Here is an 11,220-nt window from a genome sequence, read left to right on the forward strand (position 1 = left end):
ATTTAATGATATTTTTTGTGAATAACGTTTTCATAGCATTTCATTTGTGTTTTTTAGATCATTTAAGCATTTCTGTAAAAATACTATGATATTATAAATAAGGTATAAAGAAGTATGTATGTGCTTATGTGAATGCGCATGTATATGTGTATGTGTACTTGTGTAACAGAGAGAAAGACAGAGACATCAGAGACATACAAAAAGAAAGGACAAACAGCCATGCAATAGGACAAGATGCTAGCTTCCCTGGCTCCTTTTTTAAAAAGGTATAACACTGGAAAAAATAGACTCTGTAGTTAAACATAAATGTTTTTCAGTACTGCTCTTGTCCTTACTAGCTACATGATACTAAGCAAACAATTCAACCTTTGGTCATCTGTAAAATAGAGATAATTATCTTCTTTGTAATTCATATAGTTGTAAAGATTAAAATTAATCTACATAAGGTACCACATGCAGAAATATTCAAAGAATATAGCTATTATCAGCATATTTTTGGAAATGGAATTCTACATTGTTGCCCTGCAAAGCCCAGATATGTTTTGCTCACCACATTCCCAGAATCTTGCACAGAGCTTGGCAGAGAGATGACATCAAATACGTGTGTGGTGAAAGAATGAATGAACCATAGATAGTAGCTAATCACATGGATTAATATGATTATTCTTATCTAGATTTTAAAATGCTCAATTGGTCATTCCTCTGGACTGACCTCATTCATTTGGAAATGAAATAAAGGAGTCAGGATAGACATCATTGATTATTTGTGATGCTGTCTCCCTGTAGGAAAAAAATAATCCATTAATTTTTTTTCTTAAAAACCTGGCAGGGATGGAGATACAAAACCAGGAGAGGGCAAGATCCGGACAAGGTAAAGTTGAGGACCCAAATAGATTTCAACTCTGTGACAACAGTGAATGGCCCAGTGTTAGTGGATATGGAGCAGACATTCTTGAACTGTCTCAAGCCTAGCCAGTAAGGAACAGCATGTGCACAAATCTGGGTATTATCACACAGGATTATACAGTTCTCAGAGATTCATTTGGTGAAGAACTTTCCTCTGCAGTAAGTCAATTACAAAACACCCACACTATTAGTCAAAATTAATCCAGTGTGGGTTAAGTGTGTGGAATTTGATACTAGCCACATCTAGATCTGAAACCCACTTTGGCTTCCTTCTAGTTCTTCATCCTACCCTCCTTTTTGTTTTTTGTTTTTTGGTTTTTTTTTGTTTTTTTTTTGGCTAGTCCTGGGCCTTGGACTCAGGGCCTGAGCACTGTCCCTGGCTTCCTTTTTGCTCAAGGCTAGCACTCTGCCACTTGAGCCACAGCGCCACTTCTGGCCGTTTTCTGTATATGTGGTGCTGGGGAATCGAACCCAGGGCCTCATGTATACGAGGCAAGCTCTCTCACCACTAGGCCATATCCCCAGCCCCCATCCTACCCTTCTTGAACCTAAATGTAATACTAAATTAAATGAGTCCAGCAATAGGATCTAGGTTTCCAAGACGGTTTGCGTGTTACATGCAGTAATGCAGTTGGTAAGCACTGGCCGTATGGAGGAGCAGGAGATAGGCTTGTTCCTGAGTGAACAAAGGAGAATTGATGGGCATCAAAAGCAGACAGAAAGGCAACCCACACACATTATCCTGCATGTAAAGGATTTACTTGTGGATAGCCATGGCAGTAGTGAGTATCAGTGGAAACGGCCAGTGGTTAGTCAACTTGATAGACTAGCTCTCCCAAAATCAATATCTTTAATTATGTAAGGTTTTTGTTGTTGTTTGTAAGTTTTTCCTATCTTTGCCATGACAACAAGAAAAGATACATTTAGAAGTAACCCTCCTTCTGGATTTTAGCTGATCAAATTTATCACCACCATCCAGCTCATTGATGATGTCATAGCTATGTCTTTTCCACTTTATTGTGATCACAGGCAGATGTAGAGTATCTTGCTTCCAATGCTTCCTGCTTCTAGGCATCCAGCAATGCTCATAGGACACTTGGCCCTTCATGTTCAGAAAAGCACATTCTGGGAGCTCATCAGCACACCATCACGAAGGTTTGATTGTTTCTCTCAAAGGATTGGCATTTTGGGGAAAGCGTTCTTGAGGAGGCAAATCCTTATTTTACATAAAATAAATTGGAAGTTGAAATTTCTGGCTTTGTAGTACATGGGCATAAGCAGAGGCCAAAGGAGAAGCAGGCAGGCAATTGAGGGAAAAATGCTACGACGCCTTCTTTTGACCATGATTCCCCATCTCTGTGTACTTATGCCCTCCCCTGCTCTTTCTGCCACTTGAAGACATTGGAGAGAAAGATCCACAAATGCACATGGATGCAGATATTGTAGGGACAAATATACTTAAGATACGTGGATATGTTGAAAATATATTTTCTTTTTGTATGGAAATGGTGGCTCATACCTGTAAGCCTAGCTACTCAGAAGGCAGAGGTGGGAGGATTTTGTGGAGGCTTGCTGGTACAAAAGTTCAGGACTCTGTCTAGAAAATAAAAAGTCAGTAGTGAGGAAGGACTAGGACATTGCTCAAGTTGTAGAGAGTTTGCCTACAAGCATGAGTTCAATTCTAAGCTAAATAAATAAGTAGTAAATAAAGTAAAAGCACTCAAATGCATTAAAGTTTCAAAATTTGAGCAGCACCGTTTTATATGTTTATAACAAACTCTTTGCAGATTATAATGAGAAAATAGAATAAACTAAACCCCTAAATAAACACTATGGATTAATATCTGCAAAATAAAATTTTTCTTTAGGTTGAATTGGAGATCACCGTGTGAACTGAAACAAACTAGACTTGGACAGAGCAACTGCTGGATTGTCCCTCTCATATGTGGAATCTAGATTTAAAAGGAAAACATGGAGCACTCTTGGTGGTGAGAGGAACCAGCAGGAAGGGGAGGGATAAAGGAGAAACTGATGGAAGGGTGAGCAAGATGGAAGCACATTGTATACAAGTTTGAAAATAGAATGGTTCTACTCACTGAATATTATTACATATGAGAGGATTAGAAGGAATCATACAGGGGATAAATATGATCAAGGTACATTATGTACATGAATGGACATATCACAACAAATTTCTTCATGACATTAATACATACTAACCAAGTAAATAAATAGTAATTTTTCTAATTGTTAACAGTGTTCTCATTAGTGAAACAATCTCTGTATCTGATTACTATAAGAGGAGAAAAGAATGGTATGTGTGAATACTTTTTAAAAGCATTATGAGCACGATCTAGCTGAAGATATATTTAATTTTCAAGTAGAATAAATTATTGAACTGTGCAATATATTGTATGAGGACAGAGACCTTTATTGTTTCCTGTAGATTCTGGTACTGAACATGGTATCTGTCAGGTAGGAGGAGCTCAATAAATAGTTGTTGAATAAATGATCAAACAAAAACATCCCACAAACTTGCTACGAGGACGCTTATACTCATAGAGCACGGTGGCCATTCCAATGTGCTACTCTTGTCACCTGCTTTGGTGATTTTTCACTGGCCAAGGCCACAGGCTTAGCCTTTCTGGATTTATAACCATTTTTTCTTTTGAAGCCATGTTTCCAAGAACTGCCTCTAGCCAGTCACTGAGCCGTGTGTGAAGGAGGAATGGGGAAGATGAATAAAGGCAAATTTCTGGGAGAAAGAAAAGGTTTCCACAAGCCCAAGAAGTTCCTAATGGCTTAGCCAAAACCTTCTTAGAGCTGTATTCTTGTCTGATATACTTCTACCCAATCTTCCTTCCTTTTTTCTCTCTTCTCCACTGATGTCAGCTCAGTAACACCATCTTAAAGATCTCTTTACCTTCTCCTGCTTCCTCTCTCAGAAAATCACTTGCAAATGTATTTCTGTTTTTTTGTTTGCTTCTAAGCAGTACTGCAATAGCATGGAGATATACAGAGGCTCAGCTCTTGAGACACAGGAAGGGCTGCCTTATACATAGTTTAACTTTAACCAGGGTTAATCCAACCCTGAAAATAGTGTTCTCAAAATGAGTAAAGACATTCTAGTCACATCAGCAAAGTTTTCAGTAGTCTTTCTCAAGTGTTCTTGATGACAGCTTTGGTTGTCAGAAGGAGTCTTACTACAGTGATCACAAGAGAGTCAAAATGAGAAGACTACGGACCTGATTACACTTTGAGAAGAACAATGACATTTATAATACCCTTAATAATTGCAGATCTAAATTAAAATTCATCTACTATGTGTTTAAAAATGTAGGGACAAGGGCTGGGAATTTGGCCTAGTGGCAAGAATGCTTGCCTCATATACATGAAGCCCTGGGTTCGATTCCCCAGCACCACATATATAGAAAACAGCCAGAAGTGGCGCTGTGGCTCAAGTGGCAGAGTGCTAGCTAGCCTTGAGCCAAAAGAAGCCAGGGACATTGCTCAGGCCCTGAGTCCAAGCCCAGGCCTGGCAAAAATAAAATAAAATAAAATAAATGTAGGGACAAAATTATATGCTTGCCACACGTTAGTCTTATTGCCTAGTACCCCTGATCAGAATCTTTTATCATTTGAGTCTCTGAGCATGTGATTTAAAGATTATTTTTACATCTGGGTTTACCATTCTGAATGATGTATGATGTCATGACACAGTGTATGCCTAATTGACAAAGATGGCAAATCTTTTATAATATGAATGTCTTGCCTAATTTTAACATTCAATCATGTGGAGCCTTACAGAAAGCAAATATTGTTGGCCACATACAGGCCTGACAATTTTTTTTGCAAGTCGCAAGTCCTGGGGCTTGACCTTGGGGCTTTGGCACTGTCCCTGAGTTTCTTTTGCTCAAGGCTAGTAATACTCTACCACTTGAACCATAGCACCACATTCAGCTTTTCTTTTTGTTTCTGTGGCACTAAGGAATCAAACCCAGGGCTTCATGCATGCTAGGCAAGCACTCTACCACTAAGCCACATTCCCAGCCAGGCTTGACAATTATAATAGCAGCTCAGTTATACTGAACACAAACTGGATGTTCAATATCTACTGTGTACAAACACATGAAAAAATCGACTATGAAGATATAAAAACAGATTCAAATGGAATTTTAGTATTTAGGTCAAGATGTCTTCAGCAGACACAGTTGGTTAATAAAAACTAACAACTGAAATGCAAAAGATGATATTTGTTCTTGAGTTTAAAAAGTGATTCTTTCCAGCAGGCAAAGCAAGGCCATTACCCAAAGGTTCTGCCTTGCCAGAGGCAGGCCATTCCCAGGGAGTGCGCAGGAGCCAGCAAACAGTCATGAACTGGAATAACATTTACTGGAAGGGGATGGGAAGGCCTCTTGTTGGAAGACTCTGGTGTGATTCACAGAAACAATTTATAACCTTTTCACAGGGTTTCAAACTCTTTTCTTTTTTAAAAAAATATATGTATTTCTACATTCTGGGCAAAAGAGTAAAAGAGGGCAATGTAGGAGTTCCCTGCACTTAATGAATCAATGCAGACCTTGTGGTTGCTCTATTTATTATTATTATTAAAAAATTATACCTCCAGATCCTATTGTTGATATAATCTTTAAAGTTCTAGATGCATTTCCTGTGGTGTACCCTACGTGGTTGCTGTATATGATTTTGTTACACTAGATGTTGTATATATGCCTACCTGATCTAGGGAAGGGAAAGAAAAATCAGGGTATAAGATATCACAAGAAATGTATTCACTGCCTTATTATGTAACTCTATCCCCTTTGCACAACACTCTGTCAATAAAATTTAATTCAAAAAATTGTACCTCCAGATTGTGGTTCAAAGCCAACTAGGATAGGAAAGGTTATGAAAATCTTATCTCCAATTAACCACTAAAATGTTGGAAGTGGAGCTATGGCCTAAATGGTAGAGTACTAACCTTGAGAAAATAAAGCTAAGGAAAAGCAGCATACTTGGGCCCTGAGTTCAAGCCCCAGTACCAGCACAAGAAATTAAAAAACAAAAATAAATGTTAAAAAGTACCTCAAAAGACAAAAGGGGAAAATAATCAGCTGTAAGGACATAGTGTGGGCTGCTTCCACAGCTACTTACCAGGCGGCTCCAACATTTTGATGGTTTAAAAAATATTTGTACGTGTGTGTGTGTGTGTGTGTGTGTGTGTGTGTGTTAAGCTTAGTTAACTTTAATCTTGGCCTGGGTCTGCACAGCTCTAGTTTCAGTCTTAAGGAGCATACTGGACAATTTACCCTTTTATCCCACTTGAAAGCTGTGCTGATCAGGCTACAAAAAGGCTCAGGTGCTGACAAGCAGGGTGCCATCGGTATCTGGGATTACAGGAAGTCCCTCAAATTAGTTATCCACACTCACCCCACGTGTCACAGCAAGGAAATGAAAGTCTTCCATTGTATGCATTCTTTATTCCCTATCCTTGGTAGCTTGATTCCAGTCTTCAAACTTTAACTCCAAAGTAATTCTGTATGCTAAAATTTTAGCAAAAATATTGAATGCCTTTTTGTAAATGACAAATAATAATTCCTTCCAATTTTCTTTGCCATCTAAATTTTAGAAAATTAAGAATTTTTATTTTAAAAATTATACCACCCTTGATCCTGACTCCCAGCACATACACAAACCCAACACATGGGCTACAAAAATCCTTGTATGTAAACTGGGTCTTTATTGCATTCATAGCATGGGTCTCCAGTTTGGGACACAAAAGAATCATGGAATTGGGGAGGAGGCTGCTCAAAAACAAAATCATCTCCTAAGTTGCTTCTTGAATGGCCCTAAACCAAAGTCCTTAAAATGGATGCATAACTTTATCTTCTCCAAAGTCTCAGGACAATCTGTACATCTCTATCATGGTCTCTATTTAGTAAAAGTGAGACTTTTGCCTCCCTTTTAATTTCGACCCTCCTATCCTGATTCCCCAAATCACAAGCTGCTCTTAGGAGTCCTTGCAGAATGTCTCATGTATGTGTCACATACAGATGTATCAGCCAGTCTCCCTGTGGATCCCTGGTGTTTCTCCTCCTCTTGGCCTGGATCACTCTGGGCTGGGCACTCTGGTCATCATAGAGTCTACTATAAACGTCTACCCATCTCCAGTGAAGGCAGTCATCGACTGTCCCGTTATTACCACAGCCACCACTGTTGCTTTGTCTATCACACTCTGCCCCTACTCCATACAGCAAAGTCTTAGCTGAATGGAAATCTTTGCCATATCTAGTGAGCCAAGCCAAGATTCAGATGCAATTGCTGGTGTGTTTTCATGGCTATATGAATTGTGTTAGATGAAACTCTGTAGTTATTCCCTACTATATTTTGGTGTTTTTTAGACAGCAAATGCTCTTCTGTACTTGTATCACACTGGATTATCAAACTATCCCACTGCAGCTGCCTAGGCTCATGGGATTTCCCAGTCTGTTTTTTGGCCACTTGTCTGGGAAGTATCCTGTCCTGTGGACCAGAACTTAGCATAAATAGTGTCTGGGGTGCAGCTGGTCAGTTTCAGAAGGTCAGAGAGAACCATACACAAACCCAGAGCGGGGAGGTGGGAGCCACATAAAGAGCCAAGTGGCAAAGTGATTAGACTGTCTGGGATGTCCCCTTATTGCTGCAAAATCAGTGTAGTCCGCTTTCATCTTTTCCAGAAGATTCTCCTGGTGTGCTTAGCCATGTGCAAAGTTCTTCTCAGGAGGTCATCAGTCATGTTGAGCAAGAAAGTCCACCCTCCTCTTCTTAACTAGTGACATTTACAATCACCCTGTTTCCAAGTAAGGTTATTCTCTAGGATTCTATGAGTTAGGACTTTAATGTGTGAAGTGACGGAAGGAGGATATGACAGATGTCTTTTTTTTAAACTAGATATCTTTATTTTATTTTTTATTGTTATTGTAAAGTTGGTGTACAGAGGAGTTACAGTTATATAAGTCAAGTACTGAATATATTTCTTTTTGAACATTGTCACTTCTTCCTCTGTTTCTCCCAGTTTTTCCCTCCTACCCCCTTGCCCCACAAGTCGTACTGTTCATTTTCAATGTAGTGTCTAGTGAGCATAATTGCTACATTTGTTCACCCTTTGCCCTATCATTTCTGTGCTCCCCAAAACATATGTAAACTTACATATAAAACCAAAGATACAGAAAACAAAAACTGTGACAAGGGGTAAAAACAAAATAACAAAAAAACTCTTGTTTCCATTGCTTGGATTTCATGTCAATAAATATTTTACATAATCATATGCACATACCTATTAAGCTTTTGTGATTCTCTCCTAAGAATGTCCTCTTTTGGTCTTGCTGTGTGAATGTTTAGAGTCTCGTATAATTTATTATGACTACATAATTTTTTGTCTTTTACCATAGAGTGTGTTTACTTGTAGACTTATAGGCACATTCTAGTGATTACAAATGAGGGAAACCATGTAACCTATTTGTCTTTGGGTCTGAATTACCTTGCTTAATGTATTTTCCCCCAAGTTTTTTCATTTCCTTATAAATGGTGTAGTACTATTCTTTCTAATGGAAGTATAGAATTCCATTGTGTATATATACACCACATTTTTTCTTAAGGGGTATCTGGGTTGATTCAGTATCTTGGCTATGGTAAACAATGCTGCAATGAATATGATTGTGCTGGAAGCTTCAGTGTGGCCTTGTTTGTAATCTACTGGATAAATGCCCAGGAGTGGAATTGCTAGGTCATAGGAAAACTCTATGTTTAGTCTTTTGAGGAACCTCCATACTGCTTTCCAGAGTGGTTGAACAAGCTTACATTCCCACCAACAGTGTAATAGAATTTCCTTTTGGCTACATTCCTGCCAACATCTATTATTGTTAGTTTTCTTGATGATGGTCATTCTAACCAGGTGAGGGAGAATCCCAATGTAGTTTTTTTGTTGTTGTTGTTTGCTTGTTTTTTGCCAGTCCTGGGGCTTGAACTCAGAGCCTGAGCACTGTCCCTGGCTTCTTTTTGCTCAAGGCTAGCACTCTACCACTTGAGCCACAGCGCCACTTCCAGCTTTTTCTATATATGTGGTGCTGAGGAATCGAACCCAGGGCTTCATGTATACAAGGCAAGCACTTTACCACTAGGCCATATTCCCAGCTCCTCCCCCCACCACATAGTTTTGATTTGCATTTTTTATGGCTAGAGATGTTGAAAAATTCTTCATTTATCAATCAGTCTCTCTTATTTATCTTCTCCTGAGAACTCTTTCTTTAAGTCTTTAGCCCATTTATTAATTGGGTTGTTGTTTCTTTGAGGGTTTGTTTTGGGTGTTTATTTTGAGCTTTAAGTACATTGTAGCTATAAGCACTTGTCTGATACATAGCTAGTAAAAGTTTTCTTCTATTCTGAGGGCTCTTAAAATTTATTTTCTAGCTATACCCTTTACCATACAAATTCTTCAGTTTGATACAGATTTATCCAGTCTTTCTTTGACTCATTGTGATTCTTGATCTTTAGGAAGTTTTAATACATACCTAGGAGCCTTAGTGTGTTTCTCCTACCCCTCTATAATATTTTCATGGTATCTGGCTTTACATTGAGGTCTTTGATCTATCTAGAATTGATTCTATTGCAGGGTGACAAGTGGGTCATTAAAGAGATTATAACAGAAATTCAAACATTTATGGAATTTAACAAAAATGAGGCTTCTAGTTCGATAACTGCCGCAGGAATGCCATCTTGGAAGCTGATTTCGCAAAAAAGGGGTTCAAGCTTCCCAAAGCCTGGAAAACTGGCACTACCATCGCCGGAGTGGTATATAAGGATGGTATAGTTCTTGGAGCAGATACAAGAGCAACAGAAGGGGTGGTTGTTGCTGACAAGAACTGTTAGAAAATTCACTTCATATCTCCTAATATGTATTGTTGTGGTGCTGGAACAGCTGCAGACACAGACATGACCACCCAGCTCATTTCTTCCAACTTGGAGCTGCACTCCCTCTCCACTGGCCGCCTTCCCAGAGTTGCCACAGCCAATCGGATGTTGAAGCAGATGCTTTTCAGGTATCAAGGTTACATTGGTGCGGCCCTCGTTCTAGGGGGAGTAGATGTTACTGGACCTCATCTCTACAGCATCTATCCTCACGGATCAACTGATAAATTGCCTATGTCACCATGGGTTCTGGCTCCTTGGCAGCAATGGCTGTGTTTGAAGATAAGTTTAGGCCTGATATGGAGGAGGAGGAAGCCAAGAAGCTGGTGAGTGAGGCCATTGCTGCTGGCATCTTCAATGACTTGGGGTCTGGGAGCAAGATTGATCTCTGCGTTATCAGCAAGAGCAAGCTGGACCTCCTCCGTCCATACTCCATGCCCAACAAGAAAGGGACCAGGTTTGGCCGGTACAGGTATGAGAAGGGGACCACTGCGGTCCTCACGAAAAGGGTCACCCCATTGGACATTGAGGTGCTGGCGGAAACGGTCCAGACCATGGACACTTCCTGAGCAGGGCTGAGCTGGCTGCTTTATTCTGGAAGAGCCGGGGGCACTGAAGGCCCCCCTCTGTTACCCAAGATATTCATTTGGCTACCGTTTGCTAAAAAGCTCGATAAAAAAATGAAGATAAAAAAAAATGAACACACAAAATACCAGCTCTTTTGGGACACAGCAAAAACAGCACTCAGAGGAAAATTTATAGCTCTTAGGCTTACATCAATAAATTGGAGAAACCTCAAATCAACACTTTAATGATTCACCTCAAGCTAATCAAAAAACAGGAACAAGCCAAACCCCAAACAAGTAGACAGAAACAAATAATAAAAATTAAATTAGAAATAAATGAATTAGAGACTAAAAAGCCATAGGAAGAATCAGCAAAACAAAGAGTTTGTTCTTTGAAAAAATTAACAAAATTGTCAGACCCTTAACAAATCTGGCAAAAAAAAAAAAAAGAGGAGAACACTCCCAAACAAATAAAATTAAAGACTAAAATGGACACATCATGACAGAAGCAAGATTCAGAACATTATAAGGGAATACTTTCCAAACCTTTATGCTAATAAATTAGAAAACCTGGAAGAAAGAGGTATGAGTTTTTTTCTTTTTATTAAAAATTAAAGGGGCTGGGAATATGGCCTAGTGGCAAGAGCGCTTGCGTCCTACACATGAAGCTCTTGGTTCAATTCCCCAGCACCACATATATGGAAAACGGCCAGAAGGGGCGCTGTGGCTCAGGTGGCAGAGTGCTAGCCTTGAGTGGGAAGAAGCCAGGGATGGTGCTCAGGCCCTGAGTCCAAGGCCCAGGACT

At 39.4% G+C, this 11,220-nt stretch overlaps 1 pseudogene; it reads left to right on the forward strand.

The window, feature by feature from the left end:
• Positions 1-1,555: 1,555 nt before the first annotated feature.
• Positions 1,556-10,470, forward strand: LOC125367560 (annotated as a pseudogene).
• Positions 10,471-11,220: the final 750 nt, after the last annotated feature.

Source organism: Perognathus longimembris, chromosome 19 (assembly GCF_023159225.1).
Source record: "Perognathus longimembris pacificus isolate PPM17 chromosome 19, ASM2315922v1, whole genome shotgun sequence".
Classification (NCBI taxonomy): domain Eukaryota; kingdom Metazoa; phylum Chordata; class Mammalia; order Rodentia; family Heteromyidae; genus Perognathus; species Perognathus longimembris.